This window comes from Austrofundulus limnaeus, unplaced genomic scaffold, assembly GCF_001266775.1.
Source record: "Austrofundulus limnaeus strain Quisiro unplaced genomic scaffold, Austrofundulus_limnaeus-1.0 Scaffold115, whole genome shotgun sequence".
NCBI lineage: Eukaryota > Metazoa > Chordata > Actinopteri > Cyprinodontiformes > Rivulidae > Austrofundulus > Austrofundulus limnaeus.
The window spans coordinates 883199-900113 of NW_013952517.1; the positions used below are offsets into that span (position 1 = coordinate 883199).

General features: G+C 39.5%; 1 long non-coding RNA gene across 2 annotated transcripts in view; it reads left to right on the plus strand.

The window, feature by feature from the left end:
• Nucleotides 1-695: 695 nt before the first annotated feature.
• LOC106521780 (uncharacterized) overlaps nucleotides 696-16915 on the plus strand; it is a 62111-nt gene continuing 45891 nt past the window's right edge. Inside the window, exons 1-2 of one of the 2 annotated variants that reach the window (XR_001310706.1) lie at nucleotides 696-829; nucleotides 10898-10972. This is a non-coding gene — a long non-coding RNA (uncharacterized LOC106521780). The remainder of the gene's footprint in view (nucleotides 830-10897; nucleotides 10973-16915) is intronic. The other variant, XR_001310707.1, reaches the window with a different exon arrangement.

Genomic DNA, 16915 nt, shown 5'->3' on the forward strand with positions numbered 1-16915 from the left:
TCCACGCCTGGTCATCTTGTACTGATCCTATTTGGGATTTGTGTTATAAAAGGCGAGTGAGGTTAAAAAAAATAATTTTCACCAATAAGTGGAGCCTGCAAACACACTTGGGGGGGCTTTATTCTTATCTGAAGCCCCTCGCTGGGCTGTAAGTGGCTCCTTTGTTTCAGCATCAGTCCACTCTCTTCAGTCACTTTATTTTCTCCACATGTGCACACTGGGTTCTGAATTTTTAAAGGCCTTAAAAAAATCTTTTATCATTTCCAGAACTCGCCTCCCCTTCGTATCCACACCCCCTCAGAAAAAAAGTTAAATATGTTCACCTTTTTTTACACACYGACACTGAAACTTACGATATTTAGATGCTACTTCTCAAATGTTCTTTTAAAAAAAGTGTTCAGATTAAAGTTTGTAATTGAATGCAACGAGTGTTTGTGTGGTGATTTATGCTTTTAGTAAAAGATAATAATGAAACCACTCCCAAAAAAACTTCATATACTTACCATTGATGTGTTGTAATAAAAGCTGGGGAGAAAATCCCTGGTTTTCTTCAGGTTTGAGGGTTCGAGTGGTGCAGGAGGGAGGAAAAACGGGAGGGAGCGGGTTAGAAAAGGGGAGGAGTAGAAGAGGAGGGCAAAAAAAAAGAAAAAGTGGGGTGGGAGGGTAAGGGAGGTATGATAGTGAGAGGAGCTGAGTCTGTGCAGAAGGAGCCAGAGGCAGAGAAGAGGCAGCAGAGGAGCAGCTCTCCTCCTGAGTCTTCATCCCGGAGAAGACAGAAGGCAGGCGGTCCCACCTCACCGGTCCTGAACTTAAAACCCTCCCAGACGAGGTACGTTATCTTCCAAGTCCTTTTATTCCTCATCCTGCAAGTTCTGTTTATTTTCTTCTTCTTTTTTTTTTTAGCAGTGGGTTACTTTAAGTGTGTGCGAGACTAGATGGAGCAAAATGGGGTTTGTTTTATCAAAATGTCAGTGAAAATCTGTTGAGACACTGTTCCTTTGACATTTGAAGACTGATAACGCTCCCTGCAATTCTGCACAAAGTGACCTGATAAAGAGTCTGCTCACTGTTTTTATCCTCCTGCTCACAACTAAAAACTTCAAAAATCAAGCTCAACAATCCCATTTTTCACTAGCATATATTTTGATTAATCCCAAAGCTGTGATTGGTTTACAGTTGTCTTATTTTTACTTTAACACCGAGTTAAAATGCTTTATTACAAGGTGACATTTCAGCACACTTTATCTAATGAACTCTCTTTAACAGGCTGCTTCTTTGACACAGGTTTCCCTGAGTATCTGTCAGCCACTCTCTTCATTAGTGCCGTTAAGGGCGGTTTAATGTTATCACACACACTGGCTGTATTGATCCGCTGCCCAGCCCAGACAAGCTCCTCTCATGTTAAAGTCTGCTTTATGTTCAGCAGATCTTATTTCAGAGGACAGCAGAGTTGTTAAATATTACAGCGCCAGGAGCCCTCTTTGTCCACATGTCATGATGTCATGTGAACTCTTTTTCTGGCTGCACTGCAGAAAGTATTTAACGCCGTAGAGACCAAGTGTTCAGTGATGACAGGGTGGTGGTGGATGGAGAAATTCARTGCGACTCCAGGCTTTTCTTAAAAAGCCCGTGGAGCAGACAGAGTGTGATACGAGCCCGAGTGACACTGTGATGTCTGAGCTCTTTTATAGTATGACACCATTCAACGTCGGCTGCTTTGACATTTTTAAAGCAAACTTCACACTTGGTTAAAGGATAATCTTTTGAAATGCTTTTCAAAAGTGAATTTCACTGTTGAAATTTACCATTTGGTTTTTAATATGGATATGATCAAAAATATCTAAAAACCACCCACACAACTCCCTCAATTTTGATTTTATGTGTATCTTTTCTGTGTGTAACCTCAACCAGAACTGTATAGGTTTTACATGGGTTTCAGCGAAGAGCTAATGAATAGTAAATATCTCACCTGTTCTCTGTTTGGAGAAAAAGTTGAATTCTAATGTATTTAATGAGTTTCTTGCTAGTCTGGGAAGAGATGAGAATAAAATGGGTTTCTGCTGTTTTAAGCATTTTATTGCTGTTCACATGAACATTTTTAAATAAATGTACATATTGGTTATTTTCATCTTACACAGGATTCTGTAGATATTTGTAAGCGCAAGATGAACATACATTTTTAGAAATCAAGGCAATGTACTTTTTTGTTATTTTTAGCTTCAATGTATATTTCATTTAACAAAATATAACAATAATTGCTTCATTTAAACAAATCACTCAAAAAAATCTAAATATTTGCATTGGATTTACTCAAATTATGTCAACAGGTTCTACTCAACTGAATAGAGTAAATCTTTTTAATTGAGTAAATCTAACACAATTACTTCACATTCACTTAAAGTAAATAAAAAATGCTTTAGATTTACTCAATTCAGTTGAGTAGAACCTGTTGACATCATTTAAGTAAATCCAACGCAAATGTTTTGATTTTTTTTAGTGTRTGGCATTTTCACTGCGTTAAGCTTGTTGTAGGAGTTACTGCATCATTTTTCCTATGCTGGTTAAATTTGTACACGTATGACTGATTACCAAGTTTTTACTTAAGTCTTAAGGGGTTAAAAATTGTTGACCGATAATTTAGTCTACGTGAAGAAACAAATATCTGTAGCCAAATCTACCAGACTGACGGTGGCGTAAAGCTTTATAAACTGGTGTTTTTCACAAATCGCCTTGAAATGTTCAATATTAGTCATTTTAAGATGCTCAGATTAGCCACTAGTTTGCTAATCTTTAAGGTCATGCAAAGCACTACTGCAGGTAAGATATTCATAGTTCATAACCTTTCCATATAACCCCACATCAAGAGGTATGGTCTGTATATTTGTTGGTTTAAAGTGTAAGAAAAAGAAATAGTCTCTAAGGCCTTAATCCCTTCTATCTGTCTACAGCATAACCAGTTCATCACTCAGAATAAAAACTGTGCGTTCAATCTCTGTAGCTCAACTAATCTATTACCGGTCTAAGCTGGGTTTAAGGAGTGCCGTGAGATGGTTCTGCGAGTGACGCGCCGAGCCCACAGTAGATGCATGTATTCATGTGCCTGTGGGCTGCATCTGTGCACTCGTGGCCGTGCGCATGGATGGCAAAGAAAGTATATGGAGATCAATGCAAGCAGATGTTCTCTCTGCACTTCAAACGCCGCTCTGTTGTTGGCGCCGCAACGCTCCGACAGGCCTCGCACGAGGGGGGATCAAAGGCTAATGAGACAGCCAATGCACAAACGCACCCGGCAGACCCATGAATATTGATACGGCTCAGGAGAGAGACGGAGGCAAGAGAGAGGGTGTCTTCACTCGCTCAACAGCAGATTAAAGACGAGCGGGAGGAGGAGGGGGGGGCTGTGTGTCGAAAGGACTTTGGCGTATAAAAGCAGCTGAATATGTGGTCAAGAGCTGAGCAGGCTCATGACAGGTTTTATTTAGTCTGGTTAAAGGATGTCAGGTTGGCTCTATAGCTGCTGTCAGTGTCGTTGACTTGAATACAAATGACCACGAAATGATGCATCATGTCTGAGTTCCGACAAATCTGAAACTAAAAGCAATTTTTCCTGATTTGTAGATAAACAAGACGTGTCGTTTTCCACATGAGAAAGTGTCTGAAAGGAAGGAACAGAATGTGAGACTGAAATATCTTTCTTCTATCTGTGCCTCACAATAAAAAGCTGCTCACCGAACTCGTGGGTGTCCAAGGTGTTGTGAATTTTTTATTTATTTTCTTATTCCCCCAGCCGACAGAAACAACAGCCTATCTTTTCCTGCAACACATACAACGGTGTTGTGCTGTGTATGATTGCCTTAAGGTGACACGTTTCCCACAAAACACAGCGTTATCTCTTCCTGCAGGGTTGTTGTTTTGTCTAGCAGCGGTTAACCCTCTGAGTGTCCTCACTTTGTTTTGCCTCACTGAAATGCAGTGACATGAGATGGTAAATTTAGCTCCATCTCCTGCGATATCTGTCTAAACATTGACAAGCATCCTCTCCCTCTGCCTTAGTTTGTTCCAAAAAAAATTACTAATATTAGCTAAAGCTGACATTTTGGGTTAGCTTGTCCGCTGAAGTGAAGGTTAAAATATTTATGTTTTTATAGGTGTCATTTAGTTTTTTTCTTGCTGTCAGGAGGCAGGCAAAGAGGCACTAGAAGGGCGACGAGAAGCGAGGCAGGCAGATAGGCTGAGGGAGACTGATTCTGCTGGAGGGACGTCTAAAGCTTGTGGGCGACGCTGCTTCCATCTCGACTCGGGGTTGTAAATCAAGCCTCCCCTCCGGGGTCTATCTTCCGTTCCCAGACCTTCACAACAGCTTGTTCTCCAGCCTGTGACGAGAAGGGCTGTTGTCACAGCAGCCATCAATCGTGTGGGATGAGTTTGTCGGACCGGGGGATTTTACCCATCAGAGCGTGGTCACTGAAGTGTCCCATCTTGTCTCCGTGTCTGTCTGTGGGCTGCACTTCCTCTAGAATGCCAAGTCGCTACAAGCTTTTGTCAGCTGCGCCTCACAGAGCTTTAGCGTGGGGCTGGGGGAGAGAGAAATGCAAAAACTACAGRTGTTGCTATCAAATCTTAACATTTTAGATTGAACACTTTTTTAAAATAAGCAGCATGTTTTAAAAACACACATTTCTTTTCATTTGGTGCGATTTAGAGTCATTTCCAGGGAAGATGCAGGAGCAACTACTCTACTTTCAGTAACCACACAGGCTGAGACTGTCTGGTCTCACAGAAACCTGCCAAATAAACACAAACTTGTCACATTTTACAGGCAAATAATATTTTTTTTTAGAAAAGTTAAACGTTTCTTTTGCTATGTCTAGACTCCAGGACACCCACTTTTATAATCATGTCAGGATCACATTTGTGACCCATCACATCAAAACGAGGATTAAGTCTAAAAATGGAATGTGTAGAAAAATGCAAATATAGGATTTTGATTTAAATGTGTGCAAAAATTGCATTCAGTCAAAATATAACAAGTTAATGCTTTTTCAATGAATCATTTGAATGAGCTGTCTGACATATAATACTAAAAAAATTTTTGAAGCATTTTTTGAGCAGTAACAACAAAAAACTTGATTTTAAGGAAAAACACATTAAAATTTGAAAAATTTCCCGTGAGCTAGAAATGTTTTTGTTTCTTCTCAACTGGGAAATCTTAATATACAAAACTATTTGAGGTTTCCTCTTTATATTGACGTAAAAAATTACTCAATAAATTTACATAAAATTAGTATTTAGACCAAACAGTAATGTATTTTCATAACCAACAAGACAAATTAAGTCATATCTCTGTATAAGCTCATGATATCTGAATGATCCAGGTATCAAAATGTAGCTTTTAAAGCCCCAAATCTCAAAATGTAACTTGGTCTTTTTGATCAAATTTGACTTAATCCTAATTTCGACATGATGGGTTACATTTGTGTTTTAATAAAAACTAATGAGACAGTTTTATTGTTTTACTATAATCATAAAAAATTAAGTTCAGTTGATAAATTATTTTTCTTAAAAATTCACAAACTGCAAACATTTAGTTTCGTAAAATAGATTGTTGGGGATGTTTTTTAGCTACTGCCACTCCAAATTAGCTCTTCTATAGCTAAATCTTGTGTTTTCTATCTTACATTAGCTGTGGCAGCCATTTTGAATCAAGTTGTTGAATCAAGTATGTTTATTTTTTTCTACTGTTTCTTTAAAAGAACTTATTAGTTTTTAAATTTCTTAATCATCAGTGATTTTTTTATTTTTATTTTATTTTTTGTGTTATATAAAGAAATACTTTTATTGGCCGTGTCTCAACTCAGGGGTTGCACTTGCAGCCCACGGAGGCCACGCCCTTCGCCGTCCAATCAGGCTGTATAAAACGGCTAAAAAAAAATGAGACGATCTATATGGATGATGTATGTTTCCATGACCACACATCACCACATCACCAGAGTCATACGTATCACATCATGTGCCTTCAAACTCTTGACAGGAGGAAATAACTTCACACAATATACAGTATTATTAAAAATGTTACACATAAATTAATAAAAACATGAATAATTTGGGTTTAGCTTGCATTTTATTCAGCATTTCATTGCAGCATAAATTTCATCCACTGGGCAGCCAAACTTATAATTTAAAATCAAATTCTTCAGTCCGTGATGAGTTTCCAAACTACGCCGTCTCGTTTTCTTGTTTAGTTTAATGAACCCTGGGATAATTTTGGTCGTTCAGGCTATTCAACTGCAGCCAATGGGGTCTCATGAGAAGGAGCACACGAAATGGGACAGCCTTCGGCCTAACGGGACAGTAAATTCAGCCTACCTGGGCTGCAACCCCTGAATTAAAATACAGCCCAGCCATTGCTTTCTGAGAGTTCCCATCAGTCCAGTGCCTCCTGAGAAATTTTACTGACAGACAASTAATTACATTATCGCCTGCCTTTAAAAAGAACCTGTTTATCTATTGTTTTCAGTCATTACTCGGCTTCATCTCAGCTCTGATTCGATGCTTTAACAATCCTCAAAACACAGTTTTATGGTGATGAAATATTTAGACTTCACTGTTACTTCGGCGTTGCTACACTTTAACACATCTGTGTCTCACCGGGGCTCTTTGTTGCTCCTGTTTGTTTGTTTTTTATTCATGTCTAGACTGACTGTCTTTTAAATGAGTTGCAAGGATAAAGAAATCCATTTAAATCAAATCAAAAACACATTTAACAAAGTTTTTCACAGTAATGCACTCCTGATATTATTCTCACCAAAAATCGGGCAACTTTAAAGCCCGCAGGTTGAATTATTCCACTCTTTAAAAACCAATTAGCTGGCGGTTTCATGGAAATCAGAAACAGTATTTGATCTCCTGATGTCTTTTTGAATTTATCAGGGAATAAATTATACAAATTTGACAGTTCCCAAATTAAAGACCTCATCCCTCTGACATTTCTGTCAGGTGCATACCTAACAAGCTAAAATCCACTCATAAATTATTTAATTGTCTGATCTATCCATGCATCTTTGACTCACCTGATGCCAGTTTAAAATAACTTAATTCTTATCTTATATACTAAATAAGAGGTCCCCAAATGGTGCCTCGGGGCCAAAGGAAGCCTTATCTGGATACCACATATATATATAAACCATAGATAAATTATTACAGTATATTTACATTTAATGGATTTTTGCTAAAGAAAATGTTTTTAGGAACACCTAGCTAAGTTTTAACTGGGATATATGAAACAGGAAGTTGCCCTTTTAATATGAAAAGACAATTTTAAAGTTTATGCCATCTAAACCACTTTTTTGTAATAGAGAGGCACTAAAATAGAATTACCTTATCTCACAGAGGTGCAGTGTATATGAAAATGTACCTAAATTGTTGATAAGAAATATTGCGCCACTGTGTCACCATTGCCTCCACACGTTTTTTTTTTCTTCTTCTTTTTTCTCCTCCGGCAGTTTCAAAGCATTTCTTCATCTTGTTTCCTCACCCTGAAACCCACAAGAGCACACCCACTCAACCTCCCGGCCCGCTGAGAGCACTTGAAAGCAATTTTCTTTTAATCAAGTTTACTATAAAGGGCCCTCTGATGCCAGCCTCAGCAACACTTCCATTTGTTTTGTTTTGTTTTCTTCTTCTTCTGCTCCATCTCTCTGAATTATATTGATTCCTTTATGAGAGCTATGAAATACTGTTTACTCAAAGGGCGCAAATTTTGCTCCGTTTATTGCTCCTTCTCCAGAGGAAGCCTCGTTTTTCATATACGTGCACAAATTCAAACTGATTCCTTTCATCGTTAAATGAACCGACTTCTGTCCAAAAGAAGCTGCCAATGAGGCGAGAAGCTGCAAACTCTCTAATTTGATTGACAATCCATTAAACATATTTCATTAGCTGCCACATGATAAAGAAAAGCAGCGTGTGAGATGTTTGACACCATTGCGTGAAAAATGACTGAAATGGTCCAACTATCGCCAGAACAGCTTGCTCTACCAATCAATTAGCCGTTGCTGTTCTGCTCATTTTACTGCTGTTAGTGGTGGAAGTGGAGCTTGGATGCAGAATAAGTTTTCGATCAATGTGGAACAAAACAGACCTAAAAACAGTAGATTAAATGAAGCTGGCTGAAGATTTTCCTGAGGAAATGGCTTTCCGGTGAACTCGCAAACTCTTAAAATGTGTCCGGGCGTTTAACTTGACTATAACTGTGGAATAAATGGATCATTTAAAAAAAAATCGTACTTGTTCCAAACTGTTCCCCAAATGCCACTCATTAAGCATCAGCTTCTCAAGGCTCAGCGTGAACTCGTCCACCCCGTCGTCTCCTCCTCGTGTCCTCTGGGGGGAAACAAGTTCCTGCTGTATCATATTAATAAGGAACACGTTTTATAACCACTTAATAGTCGCTGACCTTGAATGTGAAGCGATATGAGCGCCGTCACCCTGCTGCATTGCTAATTCAATAATGTCAGAACAAGAGCACCTTGTTTGAGATACCATGACGTCTGCTTCAATCAGAATACAAAATTAGAGACGGAACAACAAGCACATTACACGGGGCGGAGCCAGGGGGTGGCCAGACAAATCTTTGGTCACCCCATTGGCCACCCTGCAGGACACACCCCTTCCACAGTGAAACAACCTTTAGGGGTGTAATAATCCTCCTGAACAGTTGGTGGCAGTGTTTACCAGTTTGAAATATTACCAAGCTCTATCACTGAAGAAGACTAATGACAAAGAAGTGATGATTTTCTTTATGTACAGAACATGCCTATATAATCTGATTTATGGTGTCAACCTTTGGACTTACGGTGACAAATGTTTTTTTTTTTGTCATTTTCTGCATGATTCTCTGTCCCTTTAGGTTATGAGTAGGCCTATCACTAGAAAAAGTGAAACACCCCTCTAAATTCACTGTTTGTGATTATCAATGTTGCACCTATTAATATTAGCTTTAAACATGCAGTTGAGTGTCATCCTTATTTGGCACAATGATGTGTTACAATTGAAAATAAATCTATAAACAATATAAAAGTAAAAAGCACCCTTAAAGTCATTGGATATGATAAATTGTGTCACATTAATTAACCTTATCTCAGCTAAAGCAGTGAGTTTAAAAACAGGATGATGGAACCAGTTTAATGAATAATCTGTCTCTGAATTAATTGTTAAATCAAGTGTTTATTTATGTAGGGAAAATTATGTTTAATAACCTGTTAAAAACACCAGAATGCAGGAAATGGCATCCATTTGATTCAGATTTTTCTGGGGGAGGACTGCCAGACCCCCCAACAGTGGACGCCCATGTTTATAAGGTAGTCACTGCCTGTATAGCARGGGTATCAAACTCATTTTCACCTAGGGCCACATGAGCGTTATGGTGGCCCTCAAAGGGCCACTTGTAATAAACGTTGACGTTTCATGTTTAACTTTGACTAAACAGTGTTTTAACAYGTCCTCTTTTAAACACTGATAAGAACTAAGTGTATGAGTGACTAAATCTGAAATGAATACAGAAATATTATTTAGTTYATGGTTGATGCTGACTTTAAGCAGCTTATTTTCAGACATTAATACTGTGCTATCCAACTAAATTCCTCAGTTACTTAAAGCCAACAGCTCAGGGACAGGAATTTATTAAATTTATTTTTATTTCCTTTATTTTTATTAAATTTATTTTGTTGCATTTAATCATAAATTAAAAGTTTACCATTGATAAAAGAAACAAATTTCATGCTAAGTAAAAAAATTCTTTGGGGGGGCACATGGGAGTCACCCGTGGGCCACATTTGGCCCGCGGGCCTTGTGTTTGACACATGTGCTGTATAGGGACATAAGGAAATGACCAAAACACAAAGATCTGCAGAAAATTTTTAAGTAAAAAATGATGTAATTTTCCTGACCTCCCCTGTGTGAGTAGTGGTCCCCATCTGGCCACCCCTGAGAAAAATATCTGGCTCCGCCACTGACGTTACATTGTCACACTTTGTATTTGCAAAAAAAAAAAAAAAAGCAAATATAACTTATTCAACCTAATAAATATTCAGTTTAACTTGTTTTTCCAAACTGTAAGAAAAAGAAGAAAAAAAACTTCAGTATTTAATTCAGCCCACATCTAGTAAAGCAGAAATAACATTATAGCTACTAAAAAACTTTTTGCACAGAATATACAGTTTTGTGTTTGCATTATATGTATAAGAAGCATGACAGCACTCTAAACTTATCATTTATTGCTGCTTTGTCRGGGGTTATTTTTTGCATTTAAATGTAATGCACCAAGCAGGCATTTAGCAGTATTCCATCAAGCAGGGCTAATCCTGTTTAAAAAATACCCCTTTTTTACCCCCATTCCAAGTACATTTAGAGCATAAACCTCCCCAATGTGTTGCCAAAAGCTGCGACTAAATAAAACGAGAGTCAAACTAACACGCCTAATTCAGAACAGGTTAAGTTTTATTTTGGTCACAGTTTCTGCTGCTTAGAAGGTTAAAAGTTCACAAAATTCTCGCAGCAAAACAGGAGTTGGGAAAAGTTTTGTCTCAGCACAATTTATTTATTTAATTTTTTGGCCAAAACTCTTGGGTCAAATTTCATGAAACGATGAAGAGAAAGGAGCGTGGGCGCTGAACTGACCTACAAGTTCCTCCATAAGCTGCAGGGGCTTTGCTTATCTGTGCRCTGGCTGTATGTGAATTTAAATGTGGCAGAAGTTTCAGAGGCACATTTCATGGCACGCTGGTTCAAGCTGAAGGCTGAAAACGTGTCAAAAAAAAAMAAAAYCTCCAGTTTAATGAGACCGACACGGGTGTCTCCGTGCTGCTGAAGCTTCTCYGTGTTTTGTTCTTTCTTGCAGCTCAAAAGAACACGATGTACCGAGAGTGTTTCCTGTGACCGAAGCTGAAGAAAACTGGCTGTCCCGAACGCGCAGGTGAGTCTCAGTGTTCCACGTCTGCTCGTCGACATTAATAACAAAGATCCTTGAGGTGATGGATGGGAGGATCAAGTGTTGTGATGTGCGAGCACTGCCTTATGTGTCAGCATGACCAGTTGAGTGATCCATCATTGTGTTACATGGTTTTGGCACCTGCCATACTCGATGTGCAAAAGCAGCAAAAACTATCAAGCGCAATGCCTCATCTATACTCATTAACAACGCAGCACGTTTTAAGTTTTCCTCTTCAGCTCCTTGCAGTTAAATTGTCTCACAAAAGCTGCAGGCAGAGTGTTTATTTCCTGCATCACAAACTACATAAATCATTGCAAAATATGAAGCACAATGAGTATTGTTGCTCCAACAAAACTCAATCCAGGCACTACTTGATTAAATCTGCGAGCAATAAAGTGAAAGGAAATTGACACCAGGAATGCTACTGTAAAAATATAAAAATAATGCGAAGAAACTGAGAGACCATTTCCAGGGGAAATAGAGGAAAACGGCGTCAGCAAATCTTTTGTTCCATACGTCAAGTATTAAAATTTCAAGCAACACAGCAGCTTAATGGATTTTAATGAAACTCCCCCCAGAAAAAAAAAGAATCATTTAATTTAAACTTTAAACATTCTATGAGTAAAATGAGAGAGGAGAAATGACTAGAGTCCTGAAATATCTTAATCTCAGTTATTAAAATGTATTGCCTGTGCAGAAAAACACTTCAAATAGGTGAGAGAGAAAAAAAAAAAGAATAAAAGCTCAGACGTTAATAGCCTTATTTCCCCTGGCTTTTTTCCCTATTTTCAGCTCATATCATCCATTTTACTTTTCTATTTTCTGCAGCTCGCTTTGTAATTATTTTTTAAGGGAAAACGATACTGCTGAGAAAATCCGAGCTGCAGAGTTCAATGTTAATGAGTTCAATCCTGTCYACAAGTTGCTGTTGAATTTACATAAACGTTCAAAAAAAGACTGAAGAATATAGGCAGTGATCGTGTGGAACACGTCTCACACAGAAGGCTGACGTGTTAGTCCTCCTTGATGTGGTTGTACAGGAGTGGAGGGAAACGACTCAAATCCTGCACTTTATTGGGGKTTTTTTTTAATGATGGTACCCTCGCTAAGCTCAGGTTGTGTTGCGTCAGCGCCGACCCTCGCGGCCGAGCTCCGGTGACACCTTCCAATCTGTGTTAATGAGATGACTCCGCTCCGTCTACGGGTCACGGTGATATTTACAGAAACCGTTGTTGCAGCAGAGATCCACGCCTTCCTGTGGCGCTTCCTAGCCTCATTTGCATTGCTTTCAGACTTCCCGTTCTTGCTCTTCCCCCGTTTCGTCGCCCTCGCCGAGCTCCTCCGTGATCGACGGGCTCCTTCGCACTTCTCTCCAGTTTGTATCGCACATGTTAATTAAAGCCTCTAATTAGCTTTCTCCACTAAAAGGCCGCATTAAGTCAGAGCTGGAATGGCAAATGATTCCTGGCATTAGCATAATTGTGTTTTTGAAGTGTAAAGATTCAGGCATTAGGGATTTTTTTTTTGTTTCAGTGATTTGTTGTGTTTGTGGCTCGGAGCCCACGGGGGCTGCTGGAGGTCGGTTGGGTGGGTTACGGAGGCCCGGGGACACTACAGGAGCCCCAAACGCTAATGAGGCCTGCTACTCTCTGATGGAGCAGATAGAGGAAAAACAATACAGTGACGAGGTGCCAGGAGCTTGACCCGAGAATGATTCAGAGCGTGAGACAGAAAGTCACAAAGAGAAAAAGAAAACGAGGATGATCTAATTTTTTATCACCGAGCTGACTTTTAACCCCACTTTCCTTTTTAATATCTAAATAGCTAGTTTGTAGAACAAACTAAAGAGCTGCTTGACTATTTTTAATGGTCACTGGGTCATAAAAAGGCCCAAATATAACAAACTTGTGATCATTGCCTAACGTTTACTATGGTTTATTCTGGACATTCACATGACATTTACACATTTATTCAAACATTTAAAGTTGTCTTAAATCTCTTGCATAAGTTCGAGAAACAAGTAAAAAAAAGCAGTAAAGTGCAACTTTTTTCTTCTTAGTTTTTTTTCCAAATCTACAGTTTAGTGCTGCTATCAGTTTCAGAGCTTCCATGTGATGTGCTCTAATTAGTTTGTTTTACAAAACTTATTCTGGAGTGACACTTTGCTCAAACTGTTCAAAGCAAAGAAACGTCCTCTGCTCAAATGTGCTGCAGCGTCTTCGTAATTTTACCATTTCAGAGATTTTAGAATTTTATTTTTCGTGAGCGCTCCAAACGGGCCTGTTCAGATGTTCAGAGATATTAGGACTGTGTTCACGTTGCTTCAAAAATTCATCTTTGAAGATGAAGCCTTGAGTTTTTTAATCATCTTGCTTGATTGTTAGCTTTAATAACTACCCAAAATATTTTTTTTGCAATTGCACAAATAAGTAGAGTTCTGCTGGAATGTAAGAAAAAATGGCTGCACAGTATATCGACATTAGTGTCCAGAGGACCTGCAACCTGCTGAGTTGCAGACCAAGGTGATGGCTCCTATCTTTAAACATGAGGACCGTAGGGTGTTTTAATTATTGAGGGATTACACTTCTCAACCTCCACAGGGAAGTCTTAAACCTCAAATCTAAGAGGAGAAGTGTGGCTTTCATCCAGGACATGCAACAGTGGACCAGATCCTGCAGGACTGGTAGGGGGTTCACAGGAGTTTGACTGTCCTGTGCATGTGTTTGGTGGATTTGGAGACGGCTTTCTGAGGCATTCTGCTGGAGTATACGATATCAGGGATGCTTTACGGGGCTCTCCAGTCTAACCAAAGCGACAGATGTTGTSACATTCTTGGCACAAAGTCCTTCTTCCTGGTCGGAGTCCACTAGGGTTGTCCCTTTTCTTCAATCTAGTTTGTGATGTTCGTGGACAAGAGCTCAAGACCTACAAAGAGGGTGTTGTCAGTTTTATGAACCTGAGGGTCTCAGCTCTAGCTTTTTTTGTGCCTACAGGTCATGATCTTCAGCATGCATTAGGGCAGTCAGTGAAGAGTTTATCATGAGAATCAGGTCCTCTAACTCTAGCCGTGTTTCCATCCAATTATTATTCGAATTTTGAGTGAATTTTAAATATTTCGCAAAAAGAAAAAAAAACACTAAGAAATGCGAATCAGACGTGTTTCCATCAACTGGCTTGAAGCAAATCAGTTACGACAGATGCAAGCATGTAGTAAACAGGAAGTAAAAGTTGCATCTCAGGACCATGGAGAGAAGTTATCAGGAACGCGTTGCTACTATCGGGAAAGTTGTAATTATTGTCATAAAAACTAGTTCTGGCGATTTTACATGCGGTTGAGAGACGTAGAAAAAAAATGCAATTCTCTTCACGTTACGGGAATAACAGGATACCGAAATCAGGAGGAGTCAGCTGCAATCTTTCTGGTACCGGTGTTGTACGAAATTCAGTTCCCCTGTGAAAATCTGTTACCTCTGTGTTGGGAGGGCTGGACCAGTGATTCTCTTTAAGGTTAACCAGTAGGGGGAACAGATTTTCACAGGGGAACTGGATTTCGTACAACACCGGTCCGGTACCATTCAGACAGTCGGAACAGCTGATCAACCATGTGAGGTAAATGTTCGCTACGTCAGAACTTATTCGACAAATATGTTTCCATCTCTCCTTTTGTGCATTAACTCTTTTTCGAAAAACCCAAAAACCACCTCAAGCGAGCGTATCAACTTTTATGCGAATTAGAGGAAGTTTTTTTTCGAATCATGCCGTTTCCATTCACCTTTTCTGATGTAATACTTCAAAATGCGCATTCAAAAACGTTGATGGAAACAYGGCTTCTGAGATCATGAGGCTCAACTAGACAGATCCCTCTGGGTTGGGAACGACTCTTCCTCAAGTGAAGGAGTTCTAGGAGTCTTGTTCATGAGTGATGGTAGGATGAAGCTGGATGGACGGCTTGGGGTTCCAGTCTTTGAGCCAAAMGGCCAAAGGTTTTGATTTACAAGTTAGTCTTTATTCCAACTTTCACCTGTGGTCATAAGRTATGTATTATGACCAAAAGGATGAGATTTAGCAGATAAATTGGTCTAACTTCTTTTTAAAAAGGTGAGGAGCTCAGAGTAAAGCTGCTCCTTAGGGTTCAGCTGAAATGATCAGCTGATCACGATGCCTTTTGGACCCCTTCCTATGGAGGTTTTCCAGGCATGTCACATGGAGTCCCTGGGCCAGACCCAGAACTTGCTGCAGGGATTATGTTTTCTCTCTGGCCTGGAAATGMTTTGTGATCCCGCAGGAAGAGCTGAGGGATATCCGGGTTTCCCTTTATGAGCATGTTCATGGCCCGACCACAGATACAGTAAATAGATAATAAATGGATAGATAATGGAAACTGTTTGCCAGTAATWGACAGTATTTGATTATCATGGGTCCCATAAACACCCACAGCTAATTTATGTGATTGTGATTAAAATACTTGAGCACAAAAAGCATATTAGCATTGTGAAGACRTCAAGGGAAAAATAGAGGAGTGATGAAAATGTGGATTTTCCTAACATCATTCGTCCGTAGAAGACATGATCAGTCAGCTGCAGTTAGAAAGTCCAGTCGAGTTACTGGTGATTTCTGACTCCCCGYACTTATTAGTGGAAGTAAAAACACAGCAACTCTTTCGCCCCGAGTCATTTCCTTTTATTGTAGAGTGGCACACATGGATTTACTGGTGATTGCTGCAGTGCACATCCTCACCTATCAAACATGACTGAAGCTGTCACCATSCTGTGAATCGTGCCCCGGGGTAGACATAATGTACTTTTCAGGATCCTCCTCTGGGCAAGCTTGCTGTGTGCTGCTGTGGTGGAATTATTCACGGTGAACTTGCTTACCCCAAAGGCACAGAGGTGGAACAGTGATGGGTTTGTTGGGGGGGGGGAATAGCCAAGAGTGTTGTAGGATATGAGTTATTATTGAGCCGTGGTAGATACACACACCACAGCTCAGAAAATTCTCACTCCGGCCTTGAATCTGCTTCAGGCATGAAAACCCATTAAGATGCATTGCATGAAGCAAAAAGAGGGTTGAAGAAATAGTGAAAGAAAGAGAAAGCTGCAGACGGGAACCACTGTAGTTTCTCTACAAAGAGGTAGTTAAATTTATTCATTCTCACATAATGATATTTTATGTGTTGACAGTTAAATTATTTCCAAATTCTTTGAAGCACCATAACTGGTTGACGGACGATCTGCTCGATGGAGTGACTAATGCAATTATCTGGAACTAAACAGCACGGACGTGTCATTTGGAGGAGTCTGTGTTTTTCTGCTATAAGAATTTGAGATTTACAGGGAAATAAATTGCGAGAAATTGAGGAAAACAAACAAGGGAAGAAACTGACAACAAAACAGCCTAAGAAATGAGGAGACTTCAGTCAGTGGCAGGCGCTTTCTGGAAGTCCAGCATTCATTATGTCTGTTTCACCGGTGCTCTGCTGTGAGCTCAGTAGGAGATCACAGCCAGACAGGAACTGAAAGTGCAGCTACAGGCTTGATTTACACAGCAAAAGACATTTCACCTCGTGTGACCTGACTGCACTTTATTGTTGCTTCTCAAAGTTTGACCAAATTTATTGCTTTGGCTGCCAAAAACAAATAATCCTGTCAAATATGTGCAAGTTGGATGACGTGCTCCATCTCTCCCTGTTGCTTACAGCGGTGCCTAAAACCTTTCAGAAACTTCTYCTTAAAACTGACTGTCATGTCAACTTGAAAATACATTGACAAAGTCCATCTTTTGAGGATGAAGAGGCAGGAAGACGCTTGTATTATTTTATTTTGTGATCATCTTAAAGGGGCAATATCATGTAAAATCAACTTTTTGAGTTTTATATCATGTTATAATGTTATACTCTCATAAAAAACATGCCCAAAGCCTTGCTTT